Source organism: Sarcophilus harrisii, chromosome 3 (assembly GCF_902635505.1).
Source record: "Sarcophilus harrisii chromosome 3, mSarHar1.11, whole genome shotgun sequence".
Classification (NCBI taxonomy): domain Eukaryota; kingdom Metazoa; phylum Chordata; class Mammalia; order Dasyuromorphia; family Dasyuridae; genus Sarcophilus; species Sarcophilus harrisii.
Genome location: NC_045428.1, coordinates 382325222 through 382347657, shown reverse-complemented (window position 1 = coordinate 382347657; position 22436 = coordinate 382325222). Strand labels below are relative to the sequence as shown.

General features: G+C 32.3%; 1 protein-coding gene across 3 annotated transcripts in view; it reads right to left on the bottom strand.

Annotated features, from left to right (window-relative positions):
* CALCRL (calcitonin receptor like receptor) overlaps positions 1 to 22436 on the bottom strand; it is a 112852-nt gene that overhangs the window by 46941 nt on the left and 43475 nt on the right. For 2 of the 3 annotated variants that reach the window (XM_023499325.2, XM_003764037.4), the window contains 2 exons: positions 4047 to 4130; positions 3747 to 3871 (listed from right to left, as the gene is read on the bottom strand). The gene's annotated coding sequence lies outside the window, so the exon portion shown is untranslated. Of the gene's footprint in view, positions 1 to 3746; positions 3891 to 4046; positions 4131 to 22436 lie in introns of all 3 variants that reach the window. The other variant, XM_031960347.1, reaches the window with a different exon arrangement.

Sequence of the window (22436 nt, the reverse complement as noted above, 5' to 3'; positions counted from 1 at the left end):
ATTCACTGTGTCACCTCACTGCCCCAGTAGTCTCTTAAATGCCAAATCCAATAACCTCTCAAACGTCATTCTCTTTGATATTTCTTTATAATATTTGACAGTATTGATCACCCTCTTCTTAATAATTTTTTCTTTCTAGGTTTTTGTGACAATACTGTCTCAGGTTTTTCCTATCAGACAACTTCCCATCTTTACCCTTCATCCATTATCTTCTTCTATATTATGCCCTTTACCTATGTGTCCCATAGGGTTCTGTTTTGGGTCATCTTTTCTCCTCCCTCTATCTCAATTCACTTGAAGATTGCATCCATCCTGTGGATTTAATTACTACCTCTATGCTGAGCATTCTTAAATCCACCTATCTTGTTCTGCTCCCTCTGTTAATCTCCAATCTCATAACTCTAATTGCTTTTCAAACATCTCAAATAAGTTACCTGATAGACATCTTAAACACAACATGTTCAATACCAAATTCATTATAATAATAATAATAATTATTATTATTATTGTTTTTGGTCTAAACCTTGCTTCCCTCCTAACTTCCTTATTGCTGTCAAGGGCATCATCATTCTCCTACTTCACAATGTCAGTGTCATTATTGACTCTACTATCTTTCACCCTCCATATCCAATCTGTTGACAAGATTTATTGATTTAACCATTGCAAGATCTCTCAAATATGCTTTCTTCACTCCTCTGACACATGGCTCTGGTACATGTCCCCACATCTCATGCATGGGACTATTTCAATAGCCTACTGGTGGATCTGCTTCCCTTGAAACTCTCCCCAGTTCAATCTGTTCTCCATTCAGTCATCAACGCACAGGTCTATTGTTGGAATCCTAGCGTTAACTCAACTTGAAACAAGGTGATAACTCAAGGGAGATGTTAGAATCCTAGTGTTAACTCAATGGAATTGATACAATGCTTGTGTTCACACCTTTAGAGAGCTCATATAAGCAAGAAGTATTTTAGTACTCATTGGAGTTCACAAGTTAACTTTGTAACTTTGTGAATTCACACCTCCCTTAATCTCTGCCTCCAGAAGGAGGAGTCAATCTTTGGGAGATTATATATATATATATATATATATATATATATATATATATATATATATAAGCTCTCAGAGCTTCAAGTTAGTTAGTTTGGAACATTGCTAAGAGTCGGAGAAGAGCACTCTGGGAGATACAGAAGCCCACAAGCCTTCTCTCAGAGGCAAGAGATTCATTCCAACTTTCACCTTGTTGCTGGCTGGAGGCTGAAGAAAGCAGAGGCAAAGGACAACTGCAAGAACTCTTGGAACCAAGCAGAAAGATAGGCCTCTTAAGAAAAACCAACAGGGCTGTTTTGGAGGAAGCAATAAAAGATCTGAAGTTTTAAACACCTGGCTGCATTTGAGGTGATTATTACTTTTAACTGAAACTAAGGCTGTCTCCAAAAAACCTCCCCAAGAAAGCTGCTCCCAGAAAGAACCATTAAAAAGAACACCAGTCTATCAATGCACAACTATGTCCACCCTCACCTACCTTCTAAATATTCATCATAGTCCAGTAGCTACCTATTTTCTCCAGGGTTAAATACAAAATCCTCTGTTCAAGACCCTTCCTAAGTGAATCTTCCTACACTTTTCTAGTCTTTTCATCTTTTTCAGATATTCTTTTGTCCAATGAAATTGGCTTTCTTGTTATCCTAAACAAGATATTCACAAGATATTCTCCAATGTATTGCCCTCTCTGGATCCCTAAACTCTCTTATTTTCAACATCTCTCTATTAGCTCATTTACCAATTTTTGATTGCCCCTTTTTATCTCTACCAAATGCCATGTTCAACAAGAACCCTTTCCCAAAACCACTAATTCTAATGGCTTCACTCTGATTGATTTATTTATCTTATATACAGCTTGCTTTTACATATTTGTTTGTTTATTACCTTCCCCACAGGATTGTGAATTTGCTTCTGGTATTTCCAGTGCTTAGCACAATGCCTAGCACATAGTAAGAATTTAAATACATGTTTATTGACTGAGTTCTCTATAAATTATATGAGCAAATGTGGCAATATATTTTGCTTTAGTATTTTTATGTCATGAATTTTTGATCTATATTTACATAAGATCAAGTGAAAGAAAATTGTACAATATTAACATCATTACAGTTAAATGGGTAACGAGTTAATTCTTTGTACATATCATTAGGACTGATTACCTAGGATAGACAAAGAGATCTTAGAATTAACTAGGATCACATTTGGGAAATTTCAAATGTATCTGATCTGTTTCTTGGATAAAAGCCCCATTTACTCTCTGAGAAGTTGTAAATCATAAAATAACTTGCTCTCAGAAAAATCATAATTATGAGTGATTCAAAGAACAATGGAAATATGCTTGGGCATATGTAATCTAGAACCTATTATTAAGGACAGATGAGTGGCTTGGAAAGGGGATTATACATTCATATAATCTTTACTATTTGCCAGACAACATGCTAAGCACTTTTCAAAAATTATCTCAGTCCTCAAAACAAAACTGTGAAGTATACACTGTTATTAGCCCCATTTTACAGTTAAGAAAACTGAGGGAAACAGAAGTTAAGCATATTGCCCAGGGTGATCTATTTATCTAAGTATCAGGGCATATTTGAACTTAGGTCATCTTGACTCTAGCCCAGCATTCTACAAACATGCTGCTTGATTTGCCATATTATTCAGTGCATGGACTGCTAGAAAAGAAGCTGGGCCTGTCATGTGGTGAGGAGTGAAGGAGAAAAAATGGATATTATTGGTACAAATGTATTTCACATAAAAACTCAAGGGACCTATTAATATCTCCCTGTGTTGGATAAATCCTCTATGAAGAATTTATAAAAAATGTTATCAATCCCTGATACTATTATCCACTTTTATACTTTGTCTATCCTTTCTTCTTTCCTTCTCTCCTTTCTTCCTTCCTTCCTTCCTTCCTTCCTTCCTTCCTTCCTTCCTTCCTTCCTTCCTTTTTTCTTTCCTTTTTTCTTCCTTCTTCTCTTCCACCAATCTCTGTTGCTGTCTCCCTGTATGTCTATTTGTTTCTCTATCTGCCTGTCTCTCCCATCCCCCACCTTCACATTTCTCTCTGTCTCTGTTACACTCTCTTCCCTCTCTCTCCTTCTAGTACAGAGCCTGGAATTTAGTGAAATCTTGTTTAAAAATAGATCAGAATTGCAGGGAAAACCAAAATAGTTTGAGTTCCTTGCATAGAGTATCCTAATCAAAGAGACCATGGATCATTCTATTAAAGTATACATATCTGATATTTATACTTATATTTAGCATATCTATATATTGAATTCAATGGTATAAGTATTTGTTAAATGCTAATGATTTTCAAATTACTTTGATAAATGTTGAGGATACAAAGCAAAACAAAAAAAAAAATCACTGACATAAGATAAACTGAGGAAGAAGTGAGTATTAATATTAGAAGAACTAGGGAGCTTGCCAAGGAATGACATCTCAATTGAGTCAGTATAAATGTACAAGAAATAAAATATTATCTAGGAAAGATGTCTGTTACAGATAAATCTTAGCCACTGGGTTATATAAAATTCAAGTCAATTCATATCATGCAACCTGTTATTAGTGTTGCTATGGGGATAGTATTAGTAGAACATGTAGTTAAATTGTTTTTCCACATTTATACATTATATTGCTTTCATCACCTCTTGCAATGACAGCACAGTATTATTGAATAGGAAAAAAATACCACTTACCTACTGAAGGTCCTTGTCGCCTAATGTTGGTAATCGTTCAAATGAGAAATCTTTTTTTTTCTTCCTTTTTTTTTTTCTATCAGCAATATTTTGTTTTGGTCCTTTTAATACAGAAATAAGCTAACCTAAAAGAGTCAGGAAACTCTATATAAAAATGTAAAAATAATGCAACAAAAATCAAACACATGCTTTTGTAGGAGAATATAATAAAATGATATTTTTGTAATTGAGTATTTTAATAGGCTGGTGTTACTTTATCTTACATTTTACTCTGTAGTTACCTAGTTTTCTCATACTTACAGTTGTCTCCAGACTCAGACCATATTTTTCCTTGGGTCCCCTTAAAGCTGCCTTGAAGATATGTTTTTAACCAACAGTCATGACCTAAAATGAGATAATATCAGTCAAATGTTTTGAAAATTTTTAAGCACTATAAAGGTTAACTTTTATCATTATTTTACTATTAAAATATTGATTACTTTAAGTGTGGTATATTGTTTTAATCTATCAGCTTTATTTTCATTTATAATAAAATGTAAATATATAGTTATTGATTCTAGCTTCCTTCTAAATTTTAACTTCCTTCTAGTTTTCATTTTCAATGTAACAATATTTATTTGGCACAGTACTTACATCTGATTTTTATAGGGTATTAGATATGCTGTCCCAAAAGGAAATTTTAATTCTGTAGCATGAAATTTATAGATAAGAATTCATCATATATATAATCTAACAAATCATGATTGCAATCAAAAACTTTGCATATTATCCTGAATCACTAAGTTTAAACTCTAAGCCCTCCTTCCTAATCTTTATAATCATCGAACTCTATCATTCATAATTACTATGGAAGATACAAGGTATGCTAGCAAAATTTTTAGTTAGAAAATCTCTATTCTATTTCTGGCTCTACCATTTATTATGTGTAAGCTTGATGAAATCATTTTGGTTCCTTCTGTGTCATTTTACCCATCTTCACTATGAATGTGTTCAATTAGATTGTTCTTTCATCACATGCATAGAATTTTCAACTCTTAGATATATATGGAATCTGTTAAATCTTCTCCCTGACAAAAATCCCTTTCAATATATTCCTAACTGATATTCATCCAGTTTCTGCTTGAAGATCTCTGAGTCTCAAAGAAAGCTAGATTTTGAATGAGTTGATGTGAATTTCACTCTTGGTTCTTCAGTTTACTACTAGTCACTTAACTCCATAGGTCTGTATTATTCTTTTAAAATCAGAGGTTATACTTTATAGCTGCTGGAATCCCTCTAAACTTAAAATCCAATGCTTATCTTCTAGTGAAAAAGGACCCACTATTTCCAATGACAGGTCAGACCACATTCAAATAGTTCTAAATTTACATTCTCTACAGCCCTGTTTCTTAAACTGTGGGTTGAAAGCTCATATAGAGTCTCACAACTGAATGTAGGGGTCGTGAACTTATGATTTATTATCAGTAAATGTTTGAATTGCATGCCAGCAAGTCTTATATATCTTTATATCCAGGGTGATATAAAAATTTCTTGGGGGAAAAAGAGTAGGAAAAGTTGAAGCCTTGCTCTATAGAAACCATCCCAGTTTTTTGGATTCTCAATTTCTTTGATCCACTTTGTCTGAATAGATTGACACTCATAGCCTTTAGCAGTAGACTTGGCTACTGGCTATAATATCTAGTTTATTAACATTTTCCATTGTTTTCTGACTTTCCTGATGAGTTATAGCTATTGATAGGCATCAGACATTTTAACTTTCATTACATATTTTGAGAACAATTCAGAAGTTTCTATTTTAGATTCAATTCAGTTAGCATTTTTTCTTTTTTTCAGTTAGCATTTATTAAGCTCCTTCTATTTATTCAGAAGAAGAGAAATTCAGACAAATGACGCAAAAGTTTATACTTTAGTGGGGTAACTAAGAAATATAAACAGGTGACTATAATGCAAGATATAATGGTCTGAAATATTTGAGGAGGGAGATATTATGGGAATAATTGGAGCAAAGAAAGTAAAACCTTTTTTTTCTGAGGAAATTAGTATAATTCCTCATTGAGGAGTTGACATTTGAAGATCCCAATTGTTAAATAGGATTTCAACTGGTTTAATGTGGAGGATAATAAAGACTTTTTATCCAAGTCATACTAGTACATTTCCACAACCCTTAACATCTTGTGAATATACTTAATGCCTCAAGTTGCCTTCAAATTTAATTTGATACTCTTGATCTAATCTGTTATAACTATGTCTAGTATATATGTCTATATGTCTAGTATAGCTTTCTGGAGGACCTAGGGATCAGCCCGAGTCCTTGGTGGAGGAGAGATGAAGGCAGGAGACTCAGGAGGATGCTCAAAGATGAGTCCCAAGTCTTCTCTCTGTCTATGGCTGAGAGGTCAGTTCCCAGTTCTCCCAACCCTTAAATACTTCAGTTCCATTACATCACTACAGCACACTGAGCATACTGTTATCCCATTACATAAATATTTAGAGAACCATTATCTCACAGTGAGTAGGTGCTTAACTATAAGTTCCCTGCTGACCTAGATTCAATTACATCTTTTCAGAGTTCTGGCAATGTTATTAATGTCCACTGATCACAATTTCTTTTTTATTGTCTGATAAAGAAAAAATTCTATTTCTCCAAAATGATTGGGAAGAAAAGTTGGACATGTTTATTCTTAACATAATTTCAAAGATACATAATAAAATATTTAGCATGAAACGGGTAAAATTTAACTTTTTTCCCAATGATTAAGATGCTATTTCAAGCTCTTGAACTCAAGTATAAATATCCTTTATGACTAACAATCAGTACCTTTGTACAATTGACATAGATGGTATAAGACAGCAGGAATTTATCTCTCTGCAAAGAACTCCAAAATCTACATACCCAGCCTTCATCTATCTATTGAGATTAGGTCCTGCATCTTTTAATGACTAATGGGCCTTAGGTATATCAAAACAAATATTTTCAAAACATGACTTTTATTTCCCCCCTATAACCCTATTTTCCTAATCTAGCACTTCTTCTACACTCCCTTTTCATATACAGAACAATGCCATTGTTATACTTCAGTGAGGTTCACAACCCAGAAATGATCATTCATACTTCATTTTCATCCCTATTTCTCATTCATTGCTAAATCTTGTTGATTTTAATACTTAACATCTCATGTGTCTGTCCATTTTCTTCATTCATACTCATCATTTCTGGGCCTGAACAAATTATTACAAAATTGTATATTAAGTGATTTGCTTGCCTAGAGTTTTCTACTCTACAATTTTTTTTCCAAGCTGATCCCAATTTTTTATTCTTGAAATATAATTGCATCACATCATTCTCTAGCTCAAAAATTTTCATTAGTTTTTCACTGCCATTTGGACAAAATTAAAAATGTCTAAATTTGGCTTTTCAAGCTTTTTACAATCTAACTCCAGTATATCTTTACTTTTGTTTTGTTTTAAATGCTTTGCTTGTTTTTATCAGCCAGAATTAACCTTCCCTTTCTTCCATTCTACCCTTTCCTGATGGAGAACACAAGTAAAAAAATGTCATAAACATGTAATTAAAGCAAATTTCCATGTTGGCTATCTTCAAAACAATCTTTTTGTCTCATTCTAAATTCTGAGTTCATTACCTCTCTAATGGGTTAATGATTTTTATTTTCAATTGTGAAATCATATGTAATTTTTCAATCTTTAGAAAAAGAACAAAAACCTATAAAACTATTTAGATAACAAACAGTTCTTCCAAACAATGTTATGATGAGTTTTACATATGTTACTTTAAAACATGAGGATTAAATTTCCCTTAATATGCACATGGACTTAATTTAAAATAAAAATAAAAGTGGTTTATAAAACATGTTCGGGGATTTCCTGTGAATCATAAGTTACAACTGACAGTCATTAGAGATTGTCTAATCAACCCCATTTTCTTTCTTTTTTTTATTATATATACATATTTATACAGTTATTTTGTTACAAGAAAAATCACATCAAGAAGGAAGAAAAAGAAAAACTGAAAAAAGAAAACAAAATGCAAGCAAATAACAGAGAGAATAAGAATAGTAGGTTGTGTTCCACATTCTGTTCCCATGGTTCTCTCTCTAGATGTAGATAGCTCTCTTTATTACTGCACAAGTGGAACTGGTTTGAATCATCTCAATGTTGAAGAGAATCCATCAGAATTAATCATTTATATGGTCTTGTTGCCATGTATAATGATTTCCTGGTTCTCACTTAGCACTAGTTCATGTAGGTCTCTCCAAGCCTCTCTAAAATCAACTGTTGGTTGTTTCTTATGTAACAATAGTATTCCATAGCATTCATATACCACAATTTATTCAGCTATTCTCCAATTGATGGGCATCCACTCAGTTTCCAGTTTCTAGCCACTACAAACAGGGCTGCCACAAGCATTTTAGCACATATGGGTCCCTTTCCCTCTTTTAAAATCTTGTTGGGATAAAATCCCAGTAAAAACACTACTGAATCAAAGGATATGCACAGTTTGATAGCTTTTTGAGCATAGTTCCAGATTACTCTCCAGAATGGTTGGATCCGTTCACAGTTCTACCAATAATGTATCAATGTCCTAGTTTTCCCACATCCCCTCCAACATTATCATTATCTTTTCCTGTCATTTAGCCAATCTGATAGGTGGGTAATGGTATCTCAGAATTGTCTTAACTTGCATTTCTCCAATCAATAGTTATTTCCTTTTCATGCAGCTACAAATAGTTTTAATTTATTAATCTGAAAATTGTCTGTTCATATCCTTTGACCATTTATCAATTGGAAAATGGCTTGAACTATTATAAATTTGAGTCAATTCTCTATATATTTAAGAAATGAGAACCTTATCAGATCATTTGGATATAAAAATGTTTTCCCCAGTTTATTGCTTCCCTTCTAATCTTGTCTGCATTAGTTTTGTTTGTACAAAAACTTTTTAATTAAATATAATTAAAATTATTTATTTTGTGGTCAATAATGATCTCTAGTTCTTCTTTGGTTACCAATCCCTTCCTTCACAAATCTGAGAGGTAAACTATCCTATGTTCTTCTGATTTGTTTATAGTATCATTCTTTATGTCTAGATCATGAACCCATTTTGATCTTATCTTGGTATACAGTGCTAGGTATGGGTCTATGCCTATTTTCTACCATACTAGTTTCCAGTTTTCTTGATAAGGAAAGGGACCAAGGATTTGAAATGACTTGCTTGTAAAATGAATTACTGGCACAGATTTTAAGACCATTTTGATATATTTACCTGTTCACAAATTAACTTCTTATACCTTAATTTACCAAATCACCTAAAAGTTATTTTTATTAACTAAAATCCTTGGAAATCAGCAACATGTACCAGACCACAATGCAAGGAATATGGACCTTGGCATGAACCCTTGCCCCAGCCCTTTAAATGAGCCACATAAACTAAAGACTTTGTTATCAAGTGTGCTTTATCACTTATTGACCTGACAAGTTCAAGTTCCACAGGTGCTTGGTTGGTCCTTTGTAATTCATGAAATGGAGAAGAGGAAAGGAAAGGTACTGTGTTAAACACAATAAGTGATTGATTGAGGAAGATGCAATATGTTTTTAGGTTATTAGAGCCAAGGAGAGTTGACTTGTGCTTCTGTTTAAGTAAGGCTTTTTGTTGGAAGACAACCAATGTCAAATCTCCCTTTGACTTCCAGAAATAAAAAGAAGAAAGAAAATTTTCCTTGTATCTCCGATTTCTGTCCTAAAAACAATAGTACAGAAAGAACATGTGCTTATTGTCTCCCCCGTTAGATTATAAGCTACTTGAGGGAAGATACTGTCTTTTGCCCCTTTTTGTATCCCCAACACTTAACAGTGTCTGATATATAATAGGTATTTAATAAATGTTTAATGATGGAGTAATTATTCAAGAATGCTTCATACTGGACTCAATAGTCCTGGTATCTGTTTCCATTTCCTGTTCTTTCCCTGACCAAGATTTGTTGAGTAGCAATCTTGAAAATTTGATTTTCTAGCCTGATAGCCACTTCATGAGTTAAGAATGTTAGGAGCTCATGATGGCCAATCAGGACATGATTTCTCTAACAATTCTTAGAGCAGGAGAGAACTACGCTTAAGAGTATTGCATAGTAAAAGGGCTAAAATCAAAGAATTCTGTTCTTGAGAGTTTCTTGACTAATAAAGATCCAGGGTAAAAGTGAAAGATATGTTCAGTCAGGCCAAAAAAGTTGTTTTTATCTCCCAAGAAAGGATAAGAAAAAATGGGATGCTGTGTCACATTTAAATATTTGTCAATCTATACTTTTGAATATTTGCTGTCTTAAGCATTTCTTTTGCAGTGAAGAAAATGAATAGGCTATCCTAAATCTGATATTTATTTTTTCATATGATAACTTAAAAGAATTGTATTAATCACTTCTGTGGTAGATTTTAAACATGAGCCATATCTAAGCTTTATTTCAGAGTTTTTCCTTGGATTTTTCCTGTAGGCTAGAAGCATGGTGAGGGAGAAGGAAATGGAGAGGAGTTAAGAACAGAAGGAGAAGGAGAAAGAAGAGAACGAGGAGAAAAAAGAGTAGAGAGAGGAACACAGCAAAGGAAAGGGAGAGGAAGAGAGATATAGAAAAAGAAAGAGTTGAAAGTATAAAATATGAATTCCATCTCCAGGGACAGACTCTCCATAATCTAAATCTGAGTTTATTTGAGACCAGAATAAGTTCCCTATGTGTTTTCTTTCTCTCTCCTCAGGCCATAGGTGACACTTGTAAAAAGGGAAAGTATGGTAACTAGACATATTCCTATGTGAGTAGACTGATAGACTATCAAGTGAGAAAATGTCCTCTGTAAAACAGGTCATTAGTTATATTTTATAGTCTTAGATTTTTGATTTGAATACAGCTAGTTTATATCAGTGAAAACTTGAATCAAGACCTTCTTGATGCCAGTCAGCTCTCTATTTCTCATTTGTTTTTTACAGAAATACCTTCATTAATTACATCTTTCAGTATTTTAAAATACACAAAAATTCTGCATTCTGAGTCCTTTACCTCTCTATCAAGTTCATGATTTTTCTTTATTTTTCAATTTTGAATTCAATTTTGAGAGTTATGTAACTTTTGAAGTCTTATAAAAAGACCCAAAAAGGAAAATAACAACAACAACAACACTATAAAACCATTTAGACAACAAATGGTTCTTCCAAGAAATCCTATGGTGATGTCTACAAATGTAACTTTAAAACATGAGGATGTTTCAGTATAGTAGTATATTGCTAATTATTGATAAAATTGTAAACTATTCCAACCAGTTTTGATTTTATTTAAACAAATGCCACTTTATCCACCTGGTGTCCAACACTGTACAGGATGGGTATCATAAATCACCACATGTACTCAATACATTGATTAACCTCTTCAAGTCTTTCAAAGTTGTTTTCCATAGCAGTGTGTGACCATTTTTGAGAATAATTTGCGATTATACACAAAGGGCTAGAAAAGATATTGTGGTATTTTGCCATTTCCTTTTCCCACTCATTTTACAAATGAGGAAACTGGGACAAAGAAGGTTAAGTGACTTGCCTAGAGTCATACAGCTAGCATCTGAAGGCAGTTTTGAATCCAGGAATATGAATCTTCCTGACTCCAAGCCCAATACTTTGTCCACTGTGCCATCTAATTACCCATGCCTCTCTATGCCTGTTATGCAAAATTTGAAGAAAGACTGTTAAGCAAGATCTCTTACCTTTACATTCTCTATGTTGTGCACTATTAACAAAGATAGGACTTTGAAAGCAAAGTGGAAAACACATGTATAGAAGAACTTCTCCCACCCATTCAATGGCTATCAATACTGTTCCTGATATGAGTTCTGTTCTGTCTGCTTTTGATATTGGACTTCATAAAACTTTTCCAGTGGAGGGATTACATTGTGGTAAGAGGCTATATGAGAAAGGGTAGCATTATGGTACATCATTTATTTTCAGCATATCAAAACTCAAGGGAAATTTCTTCAAAATATTGTCAATGGAGAAATAATAATTTTCATTCCTATCTGTTTTTCAGGTTCTTGGTTTCTTGGTTCACTGCCTTCTAACAAGCAGTTTCTAATTGTATCATTTTGCACTTTGTTCCTTCCATTTTTAGTTCTGCATTTGTGCATGAATATATTTGCTATCCCTCAATTCTTCCATTGTTGATTCTTTAAAATCTGGTTAAATTATTATCTACTCACCGCAAGGTTTCAGAAGATACTTTGTAAAATTCAAAAGCTACAATTGAATCTCAAGGTGATATTTAGGTAATAATGAGACAGACTGAAGTCAGGGCATTGATCCTACTTAACTGGAATTCTCAGTGTCCTCAGCTGAATTGGCTTAGCCAAGAAACTAACATCTTAATAAGGTAAAAGCTTCCTTTACTCCCAGAAGTTAATTTTTTTGTTCCACATTAGTGGTTGTAATACTTATTGTCATTTTATCTTCCTACATGTCAACCTCATGAATCATATAGACATTATTATAATTTTGTTTCCTCAAAATAGAAGCAAAGTTTTTTTGGGTTTTTTTATTCCTATCTCAGTTAAGTTGGAATTAAGCTTTATTTGATGTAAAAATAGAGCACGAGATAACTCATTTTAAATTTTCTCTTTACTCTTAAAATGGAACAACCAGGTTTAAGAAAATTGGAATATATCTTATGTTTTTAAACTTCTCTGTAACTATGAAACTATCATATCAGGCATCCATAAAGCATAATCTTATTTGACCTGTTTTTCCATTGTCCTTAAAAAAGATAGAACTTTTAGATATGATGAAAATTTTGTAGCAGACAAATTCAGAAGAGATAATAATGATATGCAATCACATCTACATCAAAATTATAATGATCTTTAATCTACATTAAAATTATAGTGACTTGCAGTTTCATAAACACTAATATTTTGACCTTCATATAAATCGAAATGCTTGCAACTTACTAACCTGTTTCTTAATTCCCCAAACTCAGGATTTTTTAAAATGTTGATTCTTGATTTTTAACCAAATCCTTTACTCAGAAATCACCAAATGTACTTGGAACTCAGATTTAGGAAACTTTTTTTTTTTTGGTTAATGATTATTTTGCTTTCCTTTTCTCAAAGTAAATTGTACTTTTACAGGTCCTCAGGCTTTGATGATCATTAGCCCAGTCAACTTTTTCCTGATTTTCACAGATGATTAGTGGTTTCCAGCTCTCACAGAGATTTTTTTTCCCCCCATTTGGTCTACCCTTCCTTTTCCTGAGCACAGAAGATATTTCCTTTTTTTAATGGCCCAGTTCCTTCTAAATCTATATCTTTGGAGCTGATGAGAATAAAGCAATTATTTGTGTATGATTTTGAGAAAAAATTCAAATTTAGGAATCATTTTCAAGACAACTAATATTTTGTATATTTTGTATTATCAGAATTTGACTACATTTAAATTCTCACTTTATTAAAATGATAAATTTTAATTGTGTCTTTTACTCATGCAAACATTTGCCACTTCCCCCTTACATAAAGCCCAAGGAAAGATAGAAAAAAGATCACCTTTTTGAATAGTGAAAATTTCCCATTTTATTCTTTTACATTTTAGGCTTTGAAAGAATATTGAAGGAAATGGACTTTTTTTTCCTCTCTCAATCTTCCTCCCTCTATAAAGAGCAAGTTAAAAAAGACTTTCTAATTTTAGTATATGTAGTGTTCTGGTTGGTTCTTCGGAGGTCTCTGGACCAGCCTTCATTTCAGCAGAGTAATTACCAGGAGAATAGCCAGAGATAAAGTTCAAAAATCTTCATTGTCTCCTTCACAGTCTTGTCTCCTTGCCTGGGGCCTGGGCTAACTTTCTGGAGGTCCTCCAGAATGTGTCTTGGTTTCTGTGGGGGAGGCAGGAAGAGCACCATGATAGTCTCTGGCTTGTGCTCCAGCTTCCAGTCCTGTGTCTTCCCCGAGTCTGTCCCAGTCCCTCTTAGTGGTGGGGGATGGAATGAATGTCCACCATAAAGGTGGGAGATGGAATGAGTGTCTCTGGCTAGGTGTGAATCTTGTAGAACTATATTGAGTACTAAGTACATATATTGAACTAGAGAACTATTAATCACCATGCTATACAAGATAACTATTGTCTTATCAAGTCCACTGAGTCAACAATGGCCCATAACAAGAGTGTCTCTCTCTCAATATCACAAGTGAAAAACACATGTCCCATAATCTACCCCTCCACCTCCACATATAGCCCAAACAGGATTAAAATGTAATTAAATATTTTAAAAATAAATGAAAATACAATAAAACATATATAAGATTACATTTTAAATCAAAGTCAATATGAAACCAAAAGAGAACTATATATGGATTGGTGGCTCCATTTTTATTGAGTTTGAAACCACTGAAGAAATCACAAGGGTGTAGGTGAAGAGGGTATCTTTAGGGATCAAACTATTAATATGTAAGTCTTATTAACATAGGACTGTATTGAACCATCTTATATAGATAATCATGTTTTCTACTTTTAGATTTATACAATTAGCACTTGAAAAAGGGGTCACACTGTTAGGAAAGTCTTCCACAAAACAAACCTATATAATCCCTTTATTTTTTTCTTCACAGGAGAAAAAAACCTTCTACTTCAAAATATTTATACAGTATATAGAGTAATCAGTCTTTTTGATTGAACTAATTCTTTTCTTTTACTATCTAACATTTCTATTATCTTTGAAGGAGTTTTCTGATAATATTCCTTCCCATTCTTCATACAGTCACTTGATAGAGTCCAGAATTCTAGAAAATGTCTGACTTATGTTGCATACAATGTATGGGTTACTCATAGCTTGTGAGTAATCTTCCCTCAGTTGTATATTTGAGGATTGCTCTAGCTTTTTAGAATTATAAAAACATCATTGTAGAATTACTATTCAGAAATTATCAAATATAACTACTAGAGTCTTCTGCCAGGTTTGTATAATCATTCCTTTTTTATCTAATGACAAGGCATTTTTAAATCAATTATTCCATTTAGTAATATTATTTCAAATGCTCATCCTACCCATCTCCAGCCTGGTGCTATAGATTCACTTTATTCCATCAATCTAATAAAGAGTATCAATGTGTTCCAGGATAACCAAGGATATATACCTTTATATAACTATAAAGATGTTTTGTATTTGTCACAGATTTTTAAAATATTTTTCTAAAATAAGCTTCATAGTAATCTTTTGGATACAAGTATTATCATCTACATTTTTCATATAAGAAAATTTATATTGAGAAACTAAGGATAACTTATCCAATGGTACAACCACAGTAAATAGCAGGACCAAAACTTAGCCTCAGATGTTTCCACAAGCCCTCTGTGGTATCTGTTGAATTGTCTGTTGAATTGAATTGAAAATTACAACACCCCTCCTTCAATAATTTTTATATTCATTTTTATCACAACTAATTTTCTGGTGCCATTTCCTTATAATCAACTGTCTATAGTGAATTTCTTGGGATCCTTCTGTGATAAAAATAAAATAACCCATTTTTCTGGAATCAAACATCAAAATAGTCTAATTCAAATAAATATAAAATTCCCTAAATTCTGTAGCTTGAGGATGACTAAAATCAGCTTTTCCAATACTGCTCTGGAAAGAACATATTCGTGGTATGGTTGTGTGCTTATCTAATAAATGTTCTCAGTTGAGAAAATGAATACATATTAAAGAGATATAATTTCTAGATAAAAGTTTGGATTTCATTTAGCACTTTTGAGTGCTTAACCTTAGAAGCAATTTTCCCATTGTGGGCATAATTATCCAATTTCCGGTGCTGTTGGTCACTTTCCTTTTATTTGAAAGAGGCAAGTGGCCAAGCCTTGGTCCAATTAGCAAAAAAAGTGGGAGGGAACCTGAAAACACCCTTTGAAATTTCAGCTATTGAACTCTATCTTTATAGGATCTAATGTGGAAAGAATTCATTGCTCAGTGTAATGCAGAAACAAAACATAGCTCCAATTAATCTGAACTATGGGCTTTAAAGCTTCCCCACATACGAAATTGGAAATAGACTTCACTATGTAAAAGTTCATTCCTCCTACCACACAGGACACCAAAAAATGTCTAAATGCCTTCATAATTTTGCAATATGTTTTTGTTAAATGTTCTTAATGAAGGGATTTCCAAATGGAGTACAAAATTTTTGTATTTGTGTGCATGTATGTGCCTGTGTGTGATAGTAGAGATTTTGGTCTTAACAGGATTGGATAGAAGGATGCCTAAGATAATTTCCAAGCAGAATAGCACAGACTAATATTAAGGATGTGCTTTTATAAAATGCTAATATGCTAAGATGATATAATAGAGGGAATGTTGAAATTAGAAATTTCTAGTTGTAACTCTGCCACTAACTTGCTTTGTGACAATAGCAAGTTCTTAATGTGTCTTAATTTTATAAACTTTAAAAAGAGTGTGTTGGATGTACCTTTTAAGTTACCTAGCTGTATTAGAATGATATCATTGTTCCCATATTCCCCTCAAGTGACCCTTCCTTGGCTCTCATCTCAGTCTGCTGATAAGTTTTCTTAATTCCACCTTCATATTCTTTTTATCTAAATTGGCCTTGATTACCTTTCTCCAGGACTATAGAAATAATTGGCTTCCTGCTTCACATTTCTCTTGAACTCATCTCTTAAAGAGTTGTTAAATTAATTTTCTTAAGATACTAGTCTGATAATACTACTTCTTTATTCAAACATCTTCAATAGATCAATATTATTACTAATGCAAAATATAAACTTCTTAGACTAACAATTTAAGTCCACTGCAATTGGATTCTTATCTACTTAAAAAAAAATCTATTATTCCTCTTTACCTATTCTACACTGCAGCCATCGACTTCTTCCAAACTACAAAATCTACTCATTTTTCTCTTCTTCCTCTTTAAGTTCCTAATTTTGAACAAGGCTCAGTTTAGAGGATACATTTACAGGAAGCCTTTTCTACCCTGACTTCTTTTTTTCCACATTTTTTTTTATTGTTTAAATTCTTCCCATGTCGTTTTTCTTTATTAGTAGATGTATCATATGCCACCAATAAAATATAAGTCTTGTGAAGACAAAATGTTTTTTAAATGTTTATGTTTAGTAATGCCAAGCAAGGTGCCATACATAATAGGTTTTTAATGAAAGTTTGTTAAAATTAAATTGAATATTCATTTATATGAAGCCAGCTAATATTGTCTCTTTAAAGGTAGATTTGATTGTCAAAGAACATGTCTCATTTTTCAAAAATCTTAAAATTTTACGTATCATTAAAGATACCATGAAATTGTTATACTAATTAGAATATATCATGTACCTATTCTTCCAATTCAATGGATTGTTTTACACAGTATATGTAAAAAGCAGTCATCAGATTTACATTTAAACTTGGCAAAATGATTTAAATTTTAGCAATCAGTACATTTTCGTGAAGTTATCTCCAATGGTCTGCTGCTCATTTTCAGTTAAAAAGTTATTGATTTCCTATAAGAACTTAATTTAATTTTTTTGACAAAACAAACAACATGTAGATTAGGTTCAGCAAAAACAAAACAAAACAAATGCCTACTTAGACTATTCCAAAATTTTATTAATTTCCTAAGTAGCTCTTTAGAAAATGTTTTCCTTTTTTTGGGGGGGCAGGGTCTCTTTAGCATTACATGTAATGAGGAAAAATCATTCACAAACAAGATTGTGATTACAGTCTCATATGTAATACCTTTAAATTGTGTTCCTAGCATTTTAATACAAAGAATTTTTTAAAAATATGATATAGTCCTGACCATTGATATACTGTATAGAAATTAGTCAAATAACAATGCATATAATTTAGATAGGCAAGTAAATTATCCAGGTGGGGCAAATTCATGAGGGGAGGTCAAGGTTTGAATTGGCAGAGAAGAGAGGATCAAATTCTAAGGTATGGTCACCTTTTAAGCTTAGCTATAGGAAAGAACATAGGAGATGATAATGTGACTATTCTGTTAGTGTAAAGAGTTGCATTTGGAGAGTAGTAAGAGACAAAGTTGGATCACTATTTTGAGGAAATAAGCATGCTATCCTTTGGTGCACTTCATGAACTATTTTAATTTTGCACATGCCAAATAGAATTTATTTTTAATTATTTACTCCAGTGACTAAGTCTAGGCTATGGTTTAAAAATAGATTTTTCCAGTGCAAAAAAAAAAAAAATCTCAGGAAGAAGCTTCTGGCTGCTTTATGCAGTGCTTAAGTGAGAACTGCACCTTGAGGACAACACGTTCCCTGTGAAAAAAGATGGCATATCCATTTTAGTGGCTGTAACCTTTATAGAGTGCTATTATCAACTCAATTGTATGTTTTTTCCTGTTTCAAAAACATGTTCCCAAATGACTTCTAAAATAGCTTTCTTTCCTGTTAAATCTTTATGCCAAGCACCTTTTTCCCTCCTAATTCTAAACTCTGGCTAGACCAAAATTTCTTTAAGAAGGAATGCACTGTCATGTTTGACATAGTTTTTTTTTTAAAAAAAAACAGGAATGAATAAAAATAATAATACACTTAAAAAAAAAAACATGATGTATTGCTCCTTATCTTTTAAGGCAATGCATTTTATTTGGCTCACAAACTAAAAAGAAAAAAAAAAAGCAAGGGATGGGGGTAACTGTCTTCCAAAGAATTACAGGTTTCAAATAAAGTTCTCTCACTTTAAAATTTATAATCATCACTAGAAGAAATCTTACTGAAGACAGTGATAACCTATCATAAAAAGGAAACGTAGTACACGGGACTATTTTGGTATAATCTAAACATCTACTAGAGGAGAAATAAGACTTCCAGATTTTAATGCTTCTTAAGTAGGTAGCAAGTCAATGTCTAGTGGTAAACAAATAACTACAATACATTGTCCTTTAGAACAGTTATAACTTTCAGCCTACTTCCACCTACTATTGTGCTCAGTTCTTAAACAACATTCATAACAGTTCATTTTCTGTTTCCAATAAGAAACATTATTTCAGTCCAAGTGTTTTTTGTTTGTTTGTGTTTTCCTAGAAGTAATAAAAGTAGCTTTCACTGAAAGAAAATGATGAAATAAAAACTGAAGAGATAGTCCTTTGTGCTTGTGCAAAATCACATGCGACCTTCTAGAGCAAGGGTAAATGAGATTCTGCCTTTTGTCTCTGAGAGTATCTAATAGAAGAAAGCCTTAAGAGAAAAACAAAGAAGTAGAATAAGGAACTCTATTCTGTTTTAAAAATTCTTTCTTATATTTCTCATATCACTGAATTTTATAGGAATAGCTGAAAAAATGAATGTGACACCTTCACTAGCTTTCTCTTTACAAAACGAATCCAGTGGAAATTGCCCAAGTACTTTTAGTGGATGAGTAGGCAAAACTGTGAACAGGCAGAGAGAATAATTGAATTTCTTCACAGCCAAAAATTATTTATTTAAATGGAAAATCACAAGTCCTTAAAAGTATAAAGTTCAGTCTATAACCAAATTTAAGCTGATCATTATTTAAAACGATTAGAGAATAATGGCATTATAAGGATTATGAACCTAATGTACAGCATTCTAAAATTTACCAATTCTTCATCTGTCAAAAGTTCCCTGTGTTTTTTTATATAAAAATATTATTAATAATCACATTCCTCATAGGAAGATGAATTTTGAAGAATTAGTGCATATTAATATGTGCTAGTTGAATTTAATAAAATTATACCTCAGAAAGCAAATATTTGCATATATGCAAATAAGAAGCATTGATAAAAATATGGATCTTAGCCATTAAAAATTAACTATAAAGCATTGCAATTTCAATGTTTTTCTAATTTTCATCATATTTTGTATGCATTCTATATGCTGAAGTTGAAAGGTGTATTTTTTCTGGAATCAGCATTAAAACATAAAAGAGAAGTTGATATGAATTCATTTAGAATGCAAGTAAGTTTAGTTTAGATAGAATATTGAAAGTTTTTTTTTTCCTCTCTCATATCTTCTTTGCATGCTATGAATTGGATCATCCCCTGTGATCATCTCAGTTGTTCTTTATTCAGATTTCTCTAACTGATTCACTTTACTCAGGAAGGATAAGAACATCAGGTTTCCCTGAGAAAAAAGTATATAGTATCATGTCACTTCTAGTGAATCTTTTAAAAAGCAAGTAATTTTATTTCTAATTCACTGAAAAACTTCAGTATGAATTTATTCCCCTTCCTGCCATCACCAAACAAAATAAATTTGGTGAATAGTAGAATTTTAGGATCCTTAGTTTATAAGTACACATACACATATGTTTATGTATAGTTTATATTGTTTATGTATAGTACAGATAATATTTATTATATATGCATATATACATAGGACCTGATTCTATAGTAAGTCAGCATAGATTATCACTTATATAAATCTTTGAAGAAAACAGAATTCCTAAGCAAGTTCCAAAAATTCAAATTACCAAATAATATTGTGGTGCCAATAAATCCTTAAATTCCCTTCTATCAATTCCTTAAAATGTCATTGATTTCTTTGATTAATCTCACAAAACAAGCATATTTTCCTTAGACATGAACAAAAAATGACTAAACATTGAAATATATTTTAAACAGTAGCCATAAGAGAAAAGGTTAATATGTGAAAGATATCAAGTTAGTTTACTTAGATCAAATTTACATTTCCTTTTGAAGATGCAAATCGTAGTTAACAGTTTTCCTCATTTTTACTTCTTAAGTTTAGACATGCAAATACAAAAGTATCAAAATTGTGCTTGAGAAAACATTTTTTTAAAATACTAAGACAAATAAACCAAGAAGTGTTTAAAATATTGCATTATTTTCTTATCATGATATCAATGTCTAAAGTTTATATAAAATATATATATTCAGATGGTAAGAGACTAGGATTGACTGAATGATTTAATCAAAATTTCCTACAATTGTATTTTTATGCTAATTTGTACCTTTTTTATTTAAACTGCATTCAACAAATATGGGATAATGACTTCTAAGTATATCTGTTTTGCAAGGTCAGCAAATGTTTCTTTCTTCAAGCTAAAATAAGCCCAGCTCCTAGAAGAGTGCTTTGTACATCATAGTTGTGCAATGGATATTTGATGAATTGAAGTAAAATTGTATGACTTATGATTATTTTTTCAAAGGAAACTAGAAACTCTGATTATCTTAAAATATAACCTAAAAGGTCATACGATAGAGCAATGGCCTTGGAGTTAGGAAGACCTGACTTCAAATCTAGTCTCAGATATTTACTAGCTATGTGACACTAGGCCCAATTGCCTCCAAATATTTGCTTGTGTATGTCTGTATATATGTGTGTATGTATGTATAGAAAGATGATAGATAGATAGACAGCCAAAAAGGTAGTGGTTGTGGGTTTGGTTATGCCCTAAAAGAGAACAGGAATCTCAATCTATGGTCAAAAAAGCATTCATATTTTGACAAAAACTATGTACCCCAAAAATGCTTCTCATTTGTGGGTTAATAATAGCAATTATAAATAGTAGTTCACCAACATAATTCATTGAACTCTTCTAGATGCTATGGGGGAGAAATGTGATCACTGTAACTGCAATCATTCTGGGGTAAGCAAACCAATCCAATATAAAATGGAGTGCTAAAATCTATGATAGAAAAGGAAACAGGTAAATTGTGAAAGATTATGTACTTAGCTAGAATACAGAGTTGATACCAACAACTTCTCAAAAGACCCAGAGACAAGATTTCAGAAAATTTAATCAGTTTACTTTGGAGTAATTTTAGGAATTCATGGACAAGAATTACATGATTCAAGAACAAGAAGACCTAGAGGAGTAGCAATCTATACCACTATGTGATTACCCACATCCATGAGATGATATATACCTTAAAATACTGAGGAACTGAAAAGTAAATTATGAAGATTCAGCAAAAAAGAATATTTATTTGTTCATTCATTTAGAAAACATAAGTACTTCTATATCCAAGCCAGTATCTTAGGCCTTGGAGATTAAAAATAACAAAGTCCCTACCTTCAAGAAGTTTATAGTGTAAAAGTAGGTTAGTACATGTACAAATAATTATAATTTGTACTGAGAAAAACTATATTTTTCTTATCTTAAGATCTTATGAAAGATGGAGATATCAAAAAGGCATAATGGGGGAAATGGGATCTGGGATGATCACTGAAGAATGATGTTCACATGTGTGGAAGAGGGAAGGTCTTTATGGTCATAGAAAATAATCTAAATAAATTAATGAGATGACTGGAGTATAAAATTTTAAAGTAACACTAGAAGGATAATAAAATAGCATTTTGGGGGAATGGGGTGATTAAAAGTGGGGAGATAGTTGCTTTGTTCATAGCCCTAAATTTCATTACTATAGGGAACTCCAATGGGGAAACTCCCGTTTTTTGTTTTTTTTTGGACACAAATTAGTATATTGGTTGTAATGTTTAATCTTAGAACATTATCTGTATCCTATTCTAATAGTGTTGTAGTCATTGCCCCTAGTTATACAGCTAGTGTGTATCCAAGGCAGAATTTGAACCCAGGACTTATCAATTCCAAGGCTAGCCTCCTATCTATTACACCATCACTTACATTACAATACTTAATTCAGAGGAGTACATTAAGTGTAGTTTCTCTAACATCACATATGACTTTG